At 48.3% G+C, this 20,436-nt stretch overlaps 1 pseudogene; it reads left to right on the forward strand.

Moving 5' to 3' along the window:
• The first annotated feature begins 917 nt into the window (after positions 1–917).
• LOC101986048 lies at positions 918–3,698 on the forward strand (annotated as a pseudogene).
• Positions 3,699–20,436: the final 16,738 nt, after the last annotated feature.

A 20,436-nucleotide genomic window follows, 5' to 3' on the forward strand; every position in this document is an offset into this window, starting at 1 on the left:
CCAGATACACAGCCATCCAGATACACAGCCACACAGATACACAGCCACACAGCCACCCAGATACACAGCCACCCAGCTACACAGCCAGCCACGGAGTAAGAGTGAAAGTAAAATACAGAAGTAAGAAAAGGGAAAAGCCCAGTGGCAAAAGGTAGATGGACTAATTTAAGAAAAGCTGGCTACCACAAGCCAAGTGAATGCCGTTCCTAAGATAGAATAAGCCTCCGTGTGAGTGATTATTTAGGAGTTGGGTGGCAGGGCCAAAAGAGTAAAAGAGCAAAGAGTAAGGACTAAAAATAAAAGCCACCAACTAGAGACCGCTCATCAGGGAAAATCAAAAGCTAACTAGCAGCCAAATCTGAAGGTTCCTAAGGACACAAAACAACTCTGGGTTAACTTTCTGCAGACTTTTCCTTCTCTCAAAACTCGTTAAATGCAGATAGCATGATGGGAACACACCCGCAGTCACGTGATCTTTACGTTTAATAGGAAGATGAATCGCTTCTTTACGGGGCTGGAGAGACAGCTCGGTTGGTGAGATTCTTGCCTTGCAAGCGTGAGAACTGAGTTCAAGCCTCTAAACCTACATTTTTTTTAACCAGCTAGCTGGCGTATGCTTCTAAGCCAATGCTTCTCGACAGGTAGGTCTTGGCGAGCTCTCTGAGCAGTCGTCAGCCTAGACAGCTTGGTGAGTTTGGGGACAGCGAGAAACTCTGTCTCAAAAGTTTAAAAAGGTGGACACCACCAAAGGAAAGACATTTGAAGTTGTCTTCTGGTCTCCACATACAGGTGCTAACATGTACATGTGTGCGTGCGCACACACAAACACACACACACGCCTGGAGCTTATGGTGCTGAGAAGTGGAGGGCCAGAACACACGCCCAAGGCCTCTGGCTGGGCCCACTGCTCTTCGACCATGGAGGCAAACAAAGTACAGAGAAATCAGTCTGGGATCCTTGTGCAGAAGCATGTTCGTACAGCCAGAACTGTTCAAAGGTAACATAGAACTCTCTAGGTGGGACCAAGCTCCCAGCACTGGAGATGACCAAGCAGAGTCAGGAATGTTGCATGGGCAAGGAGGGGTCAGGCCTTGGTATTGTCCAGTGTCCTTGCACCCGTGAGAGATATTTAATAATGAGGAACATTTCACCTCCTTAGCTCTCCGTTCTCACAACTGAAAAACAGAAGTGCTAACAATTCCCAGTTGAAGGATTTCTATAACAGACAACACTTACGAAATGGGCAGCACAACAAAAGTGTCTCATCGTGGTTTGTGACTTGTCAACTTGACAGTGTCTGTCAGCCTAGACTGTGACTCTGAACAGACCTTAAGGGGTTTCTTTATTGGTTCAGTGAGGTGGGAAGGGTCACCCTAAAGGTAGGTGGTACCACCCCAGGACAGGGTGCTGCACACAATAAGAAGGAAAAGGTGAGCTAAGCACCCATCTCTGTGTCCCAACCACAGGTGGACCAGCGGCCTCATGCTCCTGCCACCCCATCCCCTCCACTGCTCTGGGCTGCACCCTCAAACTCTGAGTCATGACAGCCTGCCTTCCTTAATGCGGCTTTCGTCGGGTGTTTTCCACAGCAGTAAAAAGGTAACCAGTGTACTCATGGTTCACTAGTAACATGTTTCCTGGCATGCCACTGGTGACAAACTAAAAAAAAGCAAAAAACTTCCAGTAATAAACTGTTAACATTCACCATTTCCCCAGAAGGCCTGTGATCAGCCCCTCCCCACTGCACTGGTAGCATACGGAACCCAGGACTCCGCAACAGAATCAGAGTCACAGCGCCAGCTCTCCTCTCCTCTGCAGGTGCCCTCCCATCAGCTCCGTGACAGAAGGGAGGAGGGGCTACTCTGCGGAAATGGTATGAAGAAGTGAGATACTGAACCATGAGTCAGAAGAGTCGTCCCCAAGAGCCCAGTACAAAGGAACCCCGATTCTACTGCTGCATAACTTCTGCTTATCTGTGTGGTCCTGGGAAAGTTCTAGAACCACACCCATAAAGTGAAAGTGGCCTTTTCAGCCCTGCCAGCTGCCAGCTGCAAAGACTAGAAACCGCTTGTGTGGCAGCCAGGTAGCAGTGGCCATGACTGGCTGCCCAGCTTCATCTCCTCTCTGTACCTCCCTTCTCTTTTGCAAAAGAGGTGGTAGGTCTCCACAGGCCACTTACAGATCTGCGTGGGGATGAACAGATCAAAGAGATGGAAAGGGCTGGGGAGATGGCTCAGCAATTAGAAGCACGGGCTGCTCTTGCAGAGGACCTTAACTCAATTCCAGCACCTACATGGTGGCTCAGAACCGTCTGTAACTCCAGCCTGGGGAAGCTGACACCCTCTTCTAACTTCAGTTAGTGCACATACATGCTGACAAACACTCATACATAATAAATAAACAATTAATAAATGATGGAGGAGGGTCATCTGTATGTGTTACTTTCATTGGTTAATAAAGAAACTGTCTTGGCCCTTTGATAGGACAGACAATTAGGTAGGCGGAGTAAACAGAACAGAATGCTGGGAAGAAGGGAAGTGAGGCAGACGCTATAGCTCTCCTCTCCAAGATGGACGCAGGTTAAGATCTTTCCTGGTAAGCCACCACCTCATGGTGCTACACAGATTATTCAAAATGGGTTAATCAAGATGTGAGAGTTAACCAGTAAGAGGATAGAGCTAATGGGCCAAGCAGTGTTTAAAAGAATACAATTTGTGTGTTGTTATTTTGGGGCATAAGCTAGCCAGGCATGCAGGAACCAGGTGGGAACACAGCCAGCCATTCCTATTTCTACAAATAAAACTTTAAAAAGAGAGTGAAGAGCATTTCAGCTGTAGAACAAAAACAAGCAGTCGGGCAGTCTTAGTTCCTTTACATGTTGCTGCTGTAAAATACCCGACCAAAGGGGGGACTGGGAGGGAAATGGGAGGTGGGGAGGAGGCAGAAATTTTTAATAATAAAAAATAAGATTAAATTTTAAAAAATTAAAAATAGCCCTTTCCTCTAGGCCGTTCCCCTGCGGGGGGGGGGGGACAGCCAGGGTGCCCAGCCGGAATGGCATGATCCTGAAGCCCCACTTCCACAAGGACTGGCAGCGGTGAGTGGACACTTGGTTCAACCAGCCAGCACGCAAGATCCGCAGGCACAAGGCCCGGCAGGGGAAAGCGCGCCGCATTGCTCCTCATCCCGCGTCCGGACCCATCAGGCCTATCGTGAGGTGCCCCACGGTGCGCAACCACACCAAGGTCCGAGCTGGCCGGGGCTTCAGCCTGGAGGAACTCAGGGTGGCTGGTATCCATAAGAAGGTGGCTCGCACCATCGGCATCTCCGTGGACCCAAGGAGGCGAAACAAGTCCACCGAGTCCCTGCAGGCCAACGTGCAGCGCCTGAAGGAGTACCGCTCCAATCTCATCCTCTTCCCCAGGAAGCCTTCCGCTCCAAAGAAGGGAGATAGTTCGGCTGAAGAACTTAAATTGGCCACTCAGCTAACAGGACCTGTGATGCCCATCCGGAATGTTTATAAAAAGGAGAAAGCCATAGTCATCACAGAAGAAGAGAACTTCAAGGCTTTTGCCAGTCTTCGCATGGCCCGGGCCAATGCCCGGCTCTTTGGCATCCGAACAAAGAGGGCAAAGGAAGCTGCAGAGCAGGATGTTGAGAAGAAAAAGTGATGTGCTTTTGGAATATTGCAATAAATTTTCCATAAAGCAAAAAAAAAATTAAAAATAAAAAAAATACCCGACCAAAGCAGCTTAGGGAGAAGGGCACTCTGTGGCTCACAGTTCAAAAGAGGCCAGTCTGCCACAATGGGGCAACATGGCAGCAGGAGAGTGATGTGGGCTGGTCATACCACGTGGATAGTCAGGAAGCAGAAAGAAAACAGGAAGTGGGACTGAGCAACAAAACCTCAAGGCCCGCCCCCTGTGACATGCTTCTTCCTGTAAGTCACCACTCCTCAAAGATTCTACCACCTTACCAAACAACACTACATGGGAACCACATGTGCACAGCCACGGGAGCCTGTAGGGGACACTTCACATTGAAACCACCCACAGCATCTTCGTGCTGCGATACTATAGAAGCTGGACTATGCTTTTAAAGTTTATAGGCCCAGAGATACAGCGTCTTCACTAGGGTTTCTATTGCTGTGAAGGCAGCATGACCACTACAACTCTTATAAAGGAAACCGTTTGACTGGGGCTGTGTGTAAGACAGGGTTCTCTAGAGCCATGGAACTTGCAGAATGAATATGTATATCTATAGGAATTTACTAGAATGACTACAGGCTAGCTGTGAATGGAAAGTCCAAGAAACTAGTAGCTGCTCAGTCCCACGAAGGTGGGTGTCTCAGCTGGACTTCTACATGTGCTGGAATCCTGAAGACGTAGGAGCCAATGCCAGTGAAGGACGGATGTGCTGGCACGGCAAGGGGAGGCAGACAAAAAAAAAATAAAATCGTTCATCCCCACTGTCCTTCTATAGGCTTCCAGTAGAAGGTATCTCCCACATTAAAGGAGTGCTCTCCCACCTTGAGCTCTGGATCACAGACTGGCTTACAGTTCATAGATTCCACCCGTTATCATCATGGTGGGGAACATGGCAGTGTGCAGGCAGGCGTGGTGCTGAAGATGGAGCTGAGAGTTCTGCATCTGGATTGGCAGGCAGCAGGAAGAGGAGACAGTGGACCTGGCTTGAGCATTTGAAACCTCAGTGTCTACTCCAGTGACATTCCAACAGGCCACACCTAATGGTACCACTCCCTGTGGGCCCATGGGCCATTTCCATCCAATCCACCACAGATGGCTCCGTGCATAGAGTACTTGTCACACAAGCATGGGGACCTGGGTTCAGATCTCCAAGTTGCATGCAAGTCAGACAGGTGGCCACCTGTACTCCTAGCACTAGGGAGGCAGAGACAGGCGATTCCCAGGGCAAGCTGTCTAGCTAGAATGGCTAGGACTTGAACTTTGAGTTCAACTGAGAGACCCTACCTCACTAAATAAAACAAAGCCATTGAGGAAGACACCAACATCAGCTTCATCAAGCCTCCACAATCAGATATACACATGTGCATATGCATCCATAGTATACGTGCATGTATGCTACACACAGATACACACAAACATGATGATTGTAGAAATGCCACGATTTTAAAAATAATCTTCCACATCTCTGGTTTCTCCCTTTAGTCAATGCAGCTGTGCCCTTGGCCTGTGCCCCTAAATCACATCCCCCGTCTGGCAGTAGGCATGTCACACAGAAGCTTGCTAAGGGTACAGAGTCTCGGTTCTCACCAGACAGTCACTGGAAGCCATATTTTCACAAGTTTCCAGGAATACTATATAGGAATACTGAAGTTTAAGGAGCATTGCTGGTGCTCCTTCTGTGGGGCCCGACGGGGCTGCAGCTTCTACCTCTCTGTAGTGCCATGCACCAAGGATGCAGCAGGGACCATGGCAAACCCCGGCTATTGTGTTGGTTAGTTTTAACTGTCAACTTGACACAATCTAGAATCTCCTGGGAAAACAACCCAACTGAGGAATTATCTAGATGACTTGGCCTGTGGGCATGTCTGAGGGGAGTTGTCCTGATTGTTAATTGACAGAGGAAGATCCAGCCCCTGGTGGGTGGCACCATTCCCTAGGCAGAGCCCCAGCAGTGTGTAAGAGTGATGGAAACAAGGAGGCAGCATGGACACATCCGTGTGTCCTTCCTCTTGGCTGTGCATGTGACGCTTTAACTCTCTCGCTTGACTTCCTTACAATTACGGGCTGCAACCCGAAACTGTCTTCTTATAAGTCCCTTCCTCCCCTAAGTTATGTGTTCTCAGGGTATTGTATCAAAGCAACAGAAATGAAAGTAGATCAGCTTTCAAGGCCAATAGATACCGAGGACACAGTGGATGCGATGGAGCAGCTCTTGGCAGCCACAGTCCAGGGGAATGGTGTCCTGTGCAGAGGCCCAAGTGTACACACAATGTGCACTCACACAGTGACTACAGAGATGCTCACTGATTTGTGCACTGGCTAGAATAAACCAGTGCAGAGGAGGAGAGCCTCCTGTTCAAGGTCCTGAGCAAATCATGCTGGGAAGGGTTATCAGGAAGGTGAGGGACCATGTTCTACAAAAATGGGTAGGAAGATCCAAGGAACAACGAGGCAGGCGCAGGTCACCACCAACAGCTGGTGTGGCAGACCTGTTTGTACGAAAGGGTGTGGAGTTTTAAGGGAGTGTTCTATCCACCCAACATAGATGCTTAGATCCCGACAGACCATGTCATAATTAAGGCTACCTCCCAGCCATCTATCATCCAACCCCAAAGGTCTTAAGCCCCCTCATCTTGTAAAGAACACTGAATAAAATGTTCGCCCATACTAATTGTTGTCTAATTAGCTTGCTTACCCAGCGTGTGCAGAGCATGCACACACTGGCCACTTGGTGAGAAGGGAGATGTCACTACCTTGGCAGGAAGTTGAGGGGACCCATGTGACCCAGGACTGGTCCAGCGCTTCCCTGCACATCTTCCCCGAGAACTCCACAGGGATTCTCTTCTTTGACATTGCTGTTTTCAGGTGGCGAGAGAGGCCTGGGGAAGGAAGATGGTGGAACGCTTGGGTTATTCATCCTGCTGACAGATTCCCAGGATCTTGGCTAGCCAGAGTCCAGCAGAGGCTGGTGAGTACCCGCGTGGCTGGATCGTCGGCTAGCCAGAGTCTAGCAGAAGCTGTGTAAGTACTCACTTGGCAGGATTGTGGGCTAGCCAGAGTCCAGCAGAGGCTGTGTGAGTACTCGCGAGGCTGGATTATTGGCCACGTGTCCTTGTTTGTTCTCTAATGCTGTAATAAACACCGTAACCAAAAGCAACCTGCCAGGGAGGAAAGGGTTTATTTGGCTTACCCTTTCTCATCACAGTCAGGGCAGGAACTCAAGCAAAACCAGAGACAGAAACCATGGGAGGGTGCTGCTTACTGGCCTGCTCCCCCTGGCTTGCTTAGCCTGCTTTCTTACACAGTGCAGGGCCACCTGCCTAGGGGTGTCACTACCCACAGTGGACTGGGCCCTCCCTACTGACCGCCCACAGGCCAATCTGATAGAGGCAACTGAGGCTCCCTCTTCAGGAGTGATTCTAGTTAGTGTCTAGTTGACATGCCATAAGCTGACAGTACACCACTGGCTGTCCTCCCCAGGATTTGGCCACCCCATTGTGGAGTGAAACCTCTTGCCTTCATTTTTACCCGGTACCCAAGTACAGCCTTTGTCCTTCCCTTTAAGAGTTTGTCCTGCCCTGTAGTTTGTCATCCTCGTAAGCCTCTTCAGGATGGGGTCTTGCCCAGTTCCTCTCTCTGTCCTGAGCACAGGATCTGTAGCAGGGCAGATATGAATTTTAGTCTGTGTCACTTAGCAGGACATCAGGTCAGGAACTGGTTGTCATAGAACTTCCTACACATGTGGCTGTGGAACCCCTCAACATGAAGACAGCGGGGCCCCCAGAAGAAGGGGGCCAGAAGCCGGGTACCCAGCTGAGTTTCTTTCTGATGGTTAAGTGGCTTAGACAGAGGCAAGCTCATGCTCTTAGCTGCCAGATCAACAGGACAGAAGCACACACCCCCCGTTAGAAGATTCATGTCACAGTGTGAAACAAACAATCCCTACATCAAGCAAATAAAACTCACTGCATATACTCGTGAATCCACATCTCCCCTCACTGCCTGTAAGAGCATATTCAGATGGAAGAGAGTCCTGTTTCTACCTTCTATTAAAGTCTTGAATATCTTATAACTATTTCGATCAGCCTTTGGAAGTAGGAAGTTCTATGGTCATAGACGCCAGCAAATAATATTCAGTAATCAGGCCCATACAAAAAGGAAGATTCCAAGCTTGATTTGAAACACAATCTCTGTGCCGTTCCTGCCTGGGCCAGCTGCTGGTGGGTCCTGTAGCTCAAGGTTAAACCACAGCGGATGCTTTTGGCCTAGACACCTCCCTTCTCCCCTTCCTACTGTGACTTCCTTGCTGTTAATAATGGTGATAAATTTTAACGGTGTGATGTGCAATTTACGATCTCAGCCTCTTCTGCCTGAGCTCCAATAGCAGAGTGTATTCAGATTCTTCTGCTGCCCTGCCTGCAGCTAGAGAGATATGGAGGAGAGGTGGTGGTCCAGCTCTTGCTGGACCAGAACTTTATAAGATGGCTCCCGAGAGCTTTGATTGCGGTTGTGTGGGCTTGTCCGCGGGATTTTTAGACTTCTCCCTATAACAATCTCTAAAACTTCTCGTCCTCACTTGCGCACTGCCCTAAATTGCATTGCTCACTTCTGGGACCCTCAGATCCGCTCGCCAGTGCATCCGGTAAGAGGACTTCTCCTGTGTGTTTGGCCATCACCTTCTACCCAAGAACAGAGGGGGCTCAGGCTGATGAGAGCGGAGACTTTCCCCTATGTCTTCTTGTCTAAGTGGGTGTTCGCCTCTCAGCCTTTCCCTCCTACCCAACCTCTCTACTCCTTAAACCACCATTGCCATGTTTAACTTTGAGTAAACCCCAGAGAACTTCCCTTTCTTGACTTGAGAAGCATATTTGGTCTCTAGCTTTATCTAGCACAACTCTCAATTAACCTCAGTTTGCTGGTGACAGCCAATCATCTCAGAGCTCTTGAGCCAGGATGTAAAAGCTGTACAAAGCACATGCATATGCACACACACACACACACACACACACACACACACACAAAGTGCATACCTATACGGTGGAATCAGAGGTGACCCCAGTAGCTCCTCACCCTGTTCCACCTACTACAGGTCCTGTGAGCAGAGTGCAAGGCACGGTAATTCTTGCCAGGGTCTGGAGAGAAGTCTCCATAGACATGACATGACCTCTGAGTGGATTTTAAAGAATGACCAGGACTGGGCTGGGGAGAAGGCTCAGTTGGTAAAAATGTTTGCCATGTAAGCATGAAGAACTGAGTGAAATCTCTGGTACCCCTATTACAAAGGGGCGTGTGGTGGAATGTGTTTGTAGTCCCAGATCTAGGAAGAAGAATTCATCCCTGGAACTCACTGGCCAGATAGCCTAGCCTAATATTCAAGCCCCAAACTAGCCTCAAAGCCCAAGGCGGATGGATACTGCAGAAAAACACCTGAGTTGACCTCTGACCTGTACACACATGCAGGAAAACAGTCATCAACTAAAAACAATGGCCAGGATTTAGCTGTGCTGAACTGAAGTCGTCCAGATGGGACTCATCAAAGGTGCCGGGGAAAGACAGTCTTTTGTGTTTGTGTAAATGAGACAAGTGAGGACAAAGCCAGGAGGGACCAAAAGCAAACAGAGGAGAGTCTTAGGTTCCTTCCTACCGGAGGTGAGAAGTTTGCAGACTTCTGAGCAGGGCGAGGGCGGGAGACCAGGGAGAGCAGCAACTATCTCTCCCTGAAACACGGTCTGCATTTCCTCGCACCATTAACCAGGACCCATCAAAATTAAAAACAACCCCCAAACCTCTCGCGACCTGCTTTCTTTTCAGGACAGCTGCAAAGTGGAATTGAGTATCTATAAAGACATCTAGGCCTGATACCTCTGCTCCTTAAGGGGCCTTGGTACCCCTGCGGGTTCTAGGACCTGACCCAGCTGAAGCCCTGGCTCCAAGAGCTGATGTGGGGGACCCCACCATGGCTGGAGACACCACCTCCCTGCAAAGTCACACTCAAGGGACTTCCGCTTCTGAGATGGAGCATTGTGCCGTACTTCATCCCAGACTCCACTCTGGGCCCCACAGAATTTAGACCTGGAGCCAAATGGGGAAACCCAAGAGACAAGAAGATGGGGGGAGGCTTCAAACCCCAGGCTCTTCCCTTCCCTCTCCCACCTTGAGACCTTTCGATCTTAATCTCTAAAGCAGAAACAAAGCTGCCTACCTCAAGACGCCACTTGAGAAGAAGGTGAAAATGGCAGCCTTTGCAGGTATAATTATCAGTGGGCAGGTACCCAGAAGCACCCCAAACCCCTCTCTGTCTCTCTTTGACTCAGCCTGCTCACCGTCACACATGATGGGCACTGAAGAACAAGGCTGGATTAGGTGATGTCCCCAAACTCCTGACATCGGCCCCACTCAGGACCCCTAGGAGGATTCTGAGTTTTAGTCAGAACTCTTGAGAATTATTTCTTTTTTTATTTTTCTTTTCTTCTTTTGTATTTTGCTTTTAAACACACACACACAAGCCCACCTACTAGTAGCACACATCGGCACACACTTAGATGAGCACATAGATGCCAGCATCACCCCCTCTCAGCAACTCTCCGACTTGGTTTCCCCCATTTGATTACACACTCCATTCTGAGAGAGATGCACTCCTTTCCCTCCTCAGGAGCCCACTAGGTGGGGAAGATGGTGCCCGGCAGAGGGCGCTCCAAGTGTAACCTCCAGGCCAAGGTCCTGGAGAAAAGCAACAGGCCAAAGCAAATTCCTAGTGGAAAGAAATAGAAAGATTCCAGGTTTATGAAAACCAGACTTTGAAAAATAAAACTGCTGATTTGTCTCCTGGGTTAGAGAAAAAGAACACCGCAGCCACCAAGATTTCCAGGAAACTCTTGGTGAAGGCTGGCAAGGCTGGCAGAGGGCTGGCAGGAAGAACTTGGGGTAAGCCAGCCTAGGCTCTACTGCCGTAGGAAGTGAGAGATGAGGGTGTGCACACATTCTTGGACACAATGAGCAGTGTGTGTTTGTGTGTGCCATGTCTGGACGTGTGTTTGTGTGAACTGTGGCTACAATCCCTCACACTATTTATTGAATGATTTCTATGTTCTGCTGGAAACAATAATCAAATAAAATACAATCTCTGAACTCATGTGGGTTTAACAAACTATCAGGCATCTCAGTGACCGACCCTGGCTTTGTAGTCAGATAGCCTGTATGCTAATCCAGCCACCCACTAACTGCCTGGCCTTGGCAATTTCCTTGACATTCACTCTTCTTAGATGAGAAATGTTTGTGTTAAGGCCATATCCTGGGAGAGAGCATGCATGTGTCAATTTTCAGTGTGCTGTGGTCCGAGGCCGAATCAACCCAAGATGACACAAGAGGTTGCAGCAAGGCAAGATTGAATGCAGAAGAGCACAGGAGAAGGGAAGAGGAGGAAGATCAGGGCTGGAGAACAGGCTCGGAGCTAAACCGTGACCCCGAATGCCAGGTGAAGCAAACATTTAAGCACAAAAATTATAAACATTTGTTGCCAAGTTACAGTTACAGTTTTCACCAATCAGGATATAGAAATTGGGGCTTCGTTGGATGTTCCATCATTGTCAATCAATACACAATGGCTTGCAGTTGAACCAATCAGATTCATTTGTTCTTTCTGTTGTTAGGGACAGATATATGTTTCTAAACATTATGTTTAGAAGTAAAGATGCATAACGACTTTGTCTGTGCTTTAAGGAGGAGGTAGGTCAGCTATTGGGAAGTTCTCAGCTCCCCTAGGGCTTGGGAATCTGAACTTTGTTTTACCATACAGGTAATGTGGAGTCTGCAGTCAGAATGGCTGTACTTTAGCCAAGGTGCTTTGCCTGCTGCCCTCAGGATGGACCCTGCCATGTAAGCACTTCTGGGCACACACAGAGAGTGAGTGCATCCTGGGTGAGTGGCATGTCATCATACTCACACCTTCAGTCAGGACCTGTTTATGGGAATGCCAGGCTAGACCAGGGGTCTCACACAGGAGCCCACAGAAAAGAAGCATGGACAGTCTCATGTGGTTTGAGGGGGGCTTTGTTGTTATGGTTGTTTGTTTTGTTTTGGCTTTTGTTATGGGTTTTTAAAATTGTTTTTATGGGGCTGGAGAGTTGACTCAGAGGTTAAGAGCACTGACTCCTCTTCCAGAGGTTTGGAGTTCAATTCCCAGCAACCACATGGTGGCTCACAACCATCTGTAATAAGATCTGGTGCTCTCTTCTGGCCTGCAGGCATACATGCAGATGGAACACTGTATCCATAATAAATAAATATTAAAAAAAAAATAAAATTGTTTTTATGAAGCTATATATTTTTCTCCACTCCTCCCCCTTCCCCTTCTACCCTCCCCATCCCTTCCTCCCCCTCCCCTTCTATCCCCCCCCTTCCTCTACCCTCCCCATCCCTTCTCCCCCCACATTCTACCCTCTTCCATAATCTCCACGCTCCCAATTTACTCAGAATATCTTGTCTTTTTCTACTTCCCATACAGATTAGATTATGGTGTGTTTTTGAAGTCAAGATATTTCACAGAAAAATCGAGATTTCCAGTTTCCTTCAGAGTCTTCTGCAGACATGAGCATGCGTGTGCCTGCATGCCACAGCTTCTGCTTCTCAATAGATGTGTCCTTCCCAGGGGCACTGTCCTTGGAGGGGATCCAAGGCAGCAGGAGTGCTTGTGTGCAGACACGTTCTCTGGGAAGAAGCAGGACAGGACCAGGAGCTAGCCTCCTTATAAGCTCTGGTCCCAACAGAGGCCAGAGAGCAGCTGCTGCCCTCTTTGGAGTCAGACACTAAGTACAGAGAGTAGTAACTGAGGACCCAGTGATTCTGCTGGTAAAATGCTCGCTGTGGTAGCAGGAGCACCTAAGTTGGGAACCCCAGGACCCACATAAAGAGCTGGGCACAATCAAACACATCGCCGATGTTGGCACTGGGAAATGGAGACAGTGGCTCCCTGGGGCCTGCTGGCCACATAGACAAAGTAGTGATCTCGGGTTCAGTGAGAGATCTCGTCTCAAAATAAATGAGGCAAAGAGCGGTTACTGCCTCACCACAACACCGGCCTCAGGCCTTCTCAGGCTCTCATGCACTCCCACACACATACGTGCACGTAAGGACATATGTACACACAAGCATGTACGCACATATACACGCACGAAAGATTACAAGAACAGGTCCAAAATAGGGTAGACAATGGTTTCCCCAGAAAGCATCTAGAGCTCTTTTAAAAACGAGTTTGTTAAATACATTTTGAAAGCCCGCAGATGAGACATACAAGAACAATGTTTTCCTAGTGTCCCTGGATTCTCTCAGGATGACAAATCAATCCCTATTGATAAATATTAACTGAGCCCTCACTGCATGGAAGAGGTAGGCTTGGGGGTGTCCAGGAGCATCCAGAGACATCTCTGTCCTGCCCCCTTGGCCCACAGGAAATTGCTTGAAAGAAAGACGATTGTCACCTAAGCAGGAATGAATGCAGCACCAAAAACATAGGGTATTATTACAGAGATGTTCTGGATAAAAGGCAACAGAAGACGCAAGGAAAGGCATCTGGCCCTTGGACAGACCGTACAAGCAGGGTTTTCTCTCTGGGATCCTTTGTGCAGACAAGGAAGTCAGAAAGGTTAAGCAAACAGCAGCCCCACTTTTACAACCCAGTTGGCCCCTCGTTTTGGATTCTTTTAAGAGTAAAGGCTGCTGCCCTGCTCCTCAATCTGTTACTCCCAGCCTGCATTCCTGCAACCAAGACTTGGCTCTTGCTGGGAATTCGTCTAGCTTGAGCCATGAGAGGAATCCATCAGAGAATGGTTTGCACATAGCTTCCCTAAAAGAAAAAGTATAAACTTTTTAAGTCTATAGTTCAAAAAATCTAGGCCTTTAGTAGAACCTTCTAGCATTTTCTTACCTGGTACCACTGCAAGCCCAAATATGTATAGCAAACCCCTAAACATGTGGGCTGTACCCTTCCCCAGTAGCAGGGTTTGAGGGGTATAATGAGAAACTTCTCCCACTCTTTGAAGGGACACAGTCAAGGACAGGAGAACTTTCCCCCATTCCTGCAGGGCAAGTATAAGCTGCTGGCCCAGTTTCTGAGAAACAGCCCTCCTCACACCTTATGTGATTCTTGGTAGACTGGATCTAGAGTTAACTAAAACCCCTAGCCTCCAGGCACACCTGTGGGGTGGTTTTAGGTAACAGGCTCCTTTGAGGTGGGAAGACTCACCTTTAATCTGGGCCACACTTCTAGTGGCAGCCTGTATAAAGGACATGGAAGAAAGAAGCAGTCTCCCTCTCCTCTCTTTCTCTCTCTGCCTGCTTGTGCTTCCCATGCTAGCAAGTCCATGCCTTTACTTACATTAGAGCCCACTTCTCCGGGATTCCAGTGTACACTGAAGATCAGCTGAGACACCTGGACTCGTGAACTAAACCACCACTGGATTCTCGGACTTTCCATTGGCAGACAGCATTGATAAACTAGCTGAACCACAGCCTGTGAGCCACATTAATAAATCCCCTTCTCTCTGAACGGAATTCTTCTACCACTTCTGTTCCTCTGCACCGTGGTTCTCAGTCTTCCTAAAGCCGCAATCCTTAATACAGGACCCCCTTGAATACAGTTTTATGGTGGTTACCCCATCCATAAAATTATTTTCATTGCTACTTCATAGCAGTAATTTTGCTACTGTTATTAATTGTGATATAAATATCTCTGTTTTCGCATGGTCTTAGGTGACCCCTCTGAAAGGGTCAGTTGACTCCCAAAAGGATCGCAACCCACAGGTTGAAAACCACTGATCTAAAGAGTCCTGATTAACACATCTTGTTTTCTTCCCCCAGGACATTCAGGCTTCACTATTTTCCCACCAGACACCAACCAAGATGGTTTAGAATGTACTTGCCAAGAGCCAGGAAAGACACACCTGCGGTTAGTGTGGAGCAGTAATTAAGAGCCCCCTGCACCCTTCCCACCCATGGGGCAGGGCCTTAATTTCCACAGTCCATGAATGGGTTGACATGTAGCAAAAACAGACCCCTAGCACCAGACACATGGTGGCCCGAGAAGGCAAAGAGAAATGGGTTAGAATTACAGCCTTCCACACTGTGGGCATCTCAGGGTTGTCCTTAGCTATCATCAAGCTTGCCCCTGAACCTGCCATCTGCTTCTGAGAGCCATTGGCCTTCCTATGACATCCACATTGACTCCAGAGCGCCCAGCCAGCAGCCATCTGCGAAGACCCCGGGAGCCATGGCTTAGAACGCAGAAGACTTCCGTAATCTCTGGGCGTTTGAAACTCAGCCTGGACCTGTCGTGATGGGAAAGTCACTGAACACAGACTGCCGTCAACATACCCAGATTGCTTGTTTTAGTGTTTGCTGGGACATTATTTCTAACTTTACAACCCCCAAGGGCGAGGTCAAAGGTAGACTTAATGATTTCTGATGATAATTACATCATCCTTAACTGTTGTTTCCTGAAGTAAAAATATTTCCTTTTGTCTTGTATGCACAAACACACACGTGCACACACGTGCACACGTGCACACATGCACACATGCCACAGTAGCAAACGTGAAGGTCAGGCAGCATCTTGTTGAAACCGGTTCTCGTTTTCCACAATGTCGATCCCAGAGATCAAACCCAGTTTGTCAGGCTTGGCAGCAAGTCTTTGCCCACGAAGTAGATCTCACTGACCCTGAAGTAGATCTTTTCCTAAGCAGTCTTGTTAGCACTCACTGATGGAAGATAGGTGCACAGGTGTCTAGGCATGGATAGCAAAAGCAGCCCCCCTCAAGACTTCCCTGGGCTTCATTCTATGTACCTGTAAACCCCAGTTCTTATCATTTTATGTGCCCATCTTTTCACAGAAAGGGGGAAAAGCCTGCAAAGTGGATTTTTTAAAAAATTCCTGTTGTGTATAGCAAAAACAAGGAGAACATGTTTAACTATCACTTAAACAGACATGCATATAACATGCTGTAGTTTTTCTAGTTTTTCTGAACTCGTGGAGTGTTTCTCTAACTTGCTGGGAATAGCAGCTGTACGTGAACCCCAAGATCTGCTCGGCCTTTGCACTGCAGGACCCGGCACTTGCTCGGCCTTTGCGCTGCAGGACCCGGCACTTGCTCAGCTAACTTCCTGTTGCTGGTGGCCTGCGCTCATCTGTTTGGTCAAATGTCCCCGGTCGTGAGTCAGAAGTCAGCAGAGACTGAGCTAGCAGTGACAGGGAAGTCATTCCATAAGTGTCTTTTCCTAGCCTTGGTGGTGAGCAGAGTGCAGGAGTGCATGGCAGGGCAGGGGTGTCTTTGGTTCTGTCCGGGAAAGGCAATGAGGTCCACTCCAACCGTGCTTCCTAAGAGGGTGAGCAAGCAGGACCATATCAAACGGCTGTGTCCAGTGGATTCATTCACTTTGTCCTCCACGTAGTCTGGGAGGCAGCACCAGAGCACCAGGACTTATCTGTGTGACCTTTACCTCCGACCCAATGGAGCCATGTCTTCTCTCCAGTGTCAGACTCTCAGAAGGGTCCTGTGAGGTAGAACTGTGACTCCCAAGGACTCAAGGTCAACAGCTTGATAAGGAATGCCAAGAGTTAAGAAACTGAAGAACAGGCTAGTGTGTTAAATGGAGACATGGAGTCAGGTGGCCCCACAAGTCCCAACCGCCCTCCCCCTCGGTGATGTCAGCACACAAAGCACCACAGAAGTATAGTTTCCATCCTGTAACTTTGCCATTGACCAGTGAGGAAACTGAGGCCCAGAGCAGGAGAACAATGTCAAATATGACCCCAGCTTTGTCTGGGATTGTGGTAGAAAAAAGGACACATATCTAGAAAAGAACGCTGACACTTCCCAAGTTGCCAGTCACCGGCTGCTTGACCTGAGTCTAATTAACTACCCTGAGGCCCCTGTTTTCTCACCTGGGAACGAAAAACTCTTTTGCTCCCCATTTTTTGTAGTATTCTAGAAGCTACACAGAGAAATGAGCACGTTACATTCAGAGGCATGGCTGGCATTAAGGGGAGCCACTTATTCTTGTGGTTACTACTCAACCACAACCACAGACCCCAGTGCTCCAGGCTGGAGTGGAAGCTAGTGACGCTGGTGACTTCTGTAGCAACTCACTCATGAACTCTTGGACGCACGTGAAGGGTGTTGGGGGGGCGGGGATCGGGAAGGGTGAACGGCTGGGGCTGCAGAGGCGGGCCAGCCACAGAGAAACCTTTTCCACAGCCAAACCTCCTTGTGCACGTTTCCCGCTGTGTTTCAGCCCAAGATCAAGGTGGGGACAAAGGGAACAGTCCCCCACCAACAGGCTGCTGGCCACTGCTGGCCGCCTGTCCTGCTTAGAGTCACTCTTCCCCCATCTGTTTGTGTGCCTGGGCTCCTTTTGAGTACATATGAAAACAAGATCTTGTAGACAATAAAGTTTGAAAAATCCAGTGTCTTATGATTGCTAGGGAGCACCAGGCCTTTCTTTTAGGACACCAACCAGCTCCCAAATCCTGACACAGAGACTAATTATTAGTTTTGAATGCTTGGCCTAGCTTAGGCATGTTTTTGACTAGCTCCTTCAACTTAAATTAACCTGTTTCTCTTTGTCTACCTTTGCCTCGGGGCTTATTACCTTTCTTACTTCCATATATCTTACTTTCACTGCTTCTCCACGTGTGGCTGACATTTTTCTCCCTCTCCCATTCCTCCTTGTACTTCTTGGCCTAGATTTCTCCTCCTATTTAGTCTCTCTGCCCAGCAGCCCTGCCTACCCTCTCTCCTGCCTCACTATTAGCTGTCCAGCTCTTTATTAGATCAATCAGGTGCCTTAGGCAGGCAAGATGAAACAGATGCAACACATCTTTACATCATTAAACAAATACAACAAAAACAAATTTTACATATTTAAAGTAACATTTATACAGTTAAAGTAATAGTATTTATACCCTTAGAGTAATGTCCCACAGCATAAACAAGTGTAACACATCTTACCTAGTTAAAACAACATTCTACAACACTAAGGTCATCTTCTGCCTTAAAAAAAAATTCTAGCCAGGCAGTGGTGGAATATGCTTTTAAACCCAACACTCAGGAGGCAGAGGCAGATCTCTAAGTTCAAAGCCAGCCTGGTCTACAAGAGCGAGTTCCAGAACAACCAGGGCTACACAGAGAAACTCTGTTTGGAAAAGCAAAACAAATTCTATAAATTAGAATTGGAAAGGTTGTTCAGTCAGTAAAGTGCTTGCCACAGCCTTCAGTACCTAAATCCAATCCCCTGAAGCCACACCAGAAACACCCAGCATGGTGCTGTGTACTTGCTTTCTAGAGCTGGAGTCAGGGAGAAGGCAGATCCCTGGAGCCTGAGCCCAGCCAGCCTAGCTTAGTCTTCCAGCCCCAGGTCCCAGTGAGCGATCCTGTCTCTATAAAACAAGACGGAAAGCTCCTGGGGGACAAAACCCAAAGCTGACCTCTGCCCTCCACCCACACACGCACCAGCACCCACGTACAGCAAGGGACATCAAAACATCTCTAAGCTATTACGACTTGCACTGCTCCTTAAACAGAAGACTCTGAATTTGCCAGCTCAGCACTCATGGCTGAGTGTCTACCCAGATTTGAGCGGGAAGGGGGATGACGACATAGGGCTTTTCGTCCCAGCCCTAAGCAGCTGGGATCTCCGCAGTTTTCACCAGCTTCCTGCTCTGCACCCGAGGATTAGGCCATAGAGCTTACGCTCACAGGCCAGACACTTATGTATTTCTAGGGGACTCATCTGTGTTCTGTACTCCTCGATGCAGTGTTAATTACACCCTGATAAGTACCCAGAATCCCATGCAGTCCTGACTGCTTTGCAGCAGCCACACACTGTATAAAAGCTGTCGGACCAGGCAGTCCCCTTCAGTGTCAGAGGTCTGACTGCTGGGGAACTGAGACAGACCGAAACCTTTGTGGTGGGTGCCTCTGAGATCCAAAGGAACAGGTGTGGGTGAGAAGGGCATGGGTGGAGGCACACACAATCACTTGCTTCTCTAAATAATCACAGATTACCTAGAACTCCTGATTCCCACCCCCATCCCAGATTTGTGGATGCTAGGATATAGGTTTTTGCCTCCATGCCCAGTTTCCTGTGGTGCTGGGGAGCAAACTCAGGTCCCCCTGTATACTAAGTAAACACCCTATCAGCTAAGCCACAGCCCTCAGCCTGAGTCTGCTTCCTTGATCCTCCTTCACAGCCTCGCCACAGACCACCAGATCCGAGCGAGCGCAAGGCCCCGGAGTGATTCCTCTTCTGAAATTTCTGAGAAGAATGAAGCAAGTGCCCTGGGCAGAGGGGGGCGGCCTCCAAAAGGCTTATTTCCTTTCCAAAGCAGAAGTTCTGCTCCCTGGCTGTTCCCTGGGCACTTAGTGGTTCTTCGGTGATGCCCCCTCTATTTCAAGAGCCCCCAAAATTAAGCAGGGTGGCTACAGATGAGATTTTGGTACTTTCCAAAATTAAACTATTTCCCTTGGTAAATTTCCAGCTTATGAACTCACTAATCTGAAAACAGGATGTGGCCTGCAGTGTGAGATCAGACGGCCTGCTCTTTACTCTTTACCCTGGGGCAGAAAGGAAGAGGGGGTGGGAGAGAGGTGGGACCAAAGAGTGACTCTTCCAGGGCCCAGGACCTTGAGAAATGTCACCACTTCACCAAGAGCACTTGAGAATGGGTGACTTTTAACACCAGGAAGGGACACAGGGAGCTCATAGAATTCTTTACTACTAGAATTGAAAGGCCCAAGCTAAGCTGAGTGGCGTTTGCCTGGGATCCCAGACCTTGAGAAACTGAGGCAGGAGGATCACTAATTCTAAACCAGCCTGGACTGTATGGCAAGACCCTGCCTCAAAAAAAAAAAAAAATTAAAAGCAGAAGAATGGGAAACCTAAGAGATCACCTCTGACCATGCTTACACAGATCATGGAGATCATGTTTGGAGGGAGGGGGTCGCCGAGACACAACACTTGTCTTCAGGCAGACATTCCCCCTTCCAAGTTGAACCCCAAAAAGTCTTTATTCCACCAGCCAGCCAGATGCCCGGTCCAGTCCTGCAGGATCACCTGACTGCTAGAAACATGAAGCAAGTGGGCCTGTCATGGGTGGGAAAGAGACACACCTCCATGTCCAGAACAAAACCCAGCAAGGCAACTCACACCCGTAATTTTTGCACTAGGAAAGCTGAGTCAGGAGGATGGCTTAAAGTTTGGAATCAGTAGGGCTACAACACAGCAAGTCCTTGTTTCAAATAAATAAATAATAAATAAATAAATAATGGATCCACTTAGGAGTCAAAACCAAATTAATCAGATGGAGAACCACTAGCTATCAGATCAGGGGCCATTAGACACCTGAGTACAGAAGGTGCCCTGTGAGATTTCTGTTCACAAAAACACAAGTCGGCTTTTTTTCTTGTTTGTTTTGTTTTTCTCTTTTAAACCGTACTTGTATCCTAACTCTAAGTTCCTTAACTCTTTTGATTAATATAAAGAGAATCATAGGGAATAAGAGGCCATGTGCTTGTGTATATATGTGTGTGTTTATGCATGTATGTATGTATATGTAAAATGCCACGTGTATGTGTGTGAAGTGATGTATGTGTTTAGTTTTACAATCACAACCACTTCCCTGCTGCACCCAGTTTTGTTAGCGCCCAATGCTTTGAGAGCCGCACCATCTCACTGCTGT

Source organism: Microtus ochrogaster, chromosome 4 (assembly GCF_000317375.1).
Source record: "Microtus ochrogaster isolate Prairie Vole_2 chromosome 4, MicOch1.0, whole genome shotgun sequence".
Classification (NCBI taxonomy): domain Eukaryota; kingdom Metazoa; phylum Chordata; class Mammalia; order Rodentia; family Cricetidae; genus Microtus; species Microtus ochrogaster.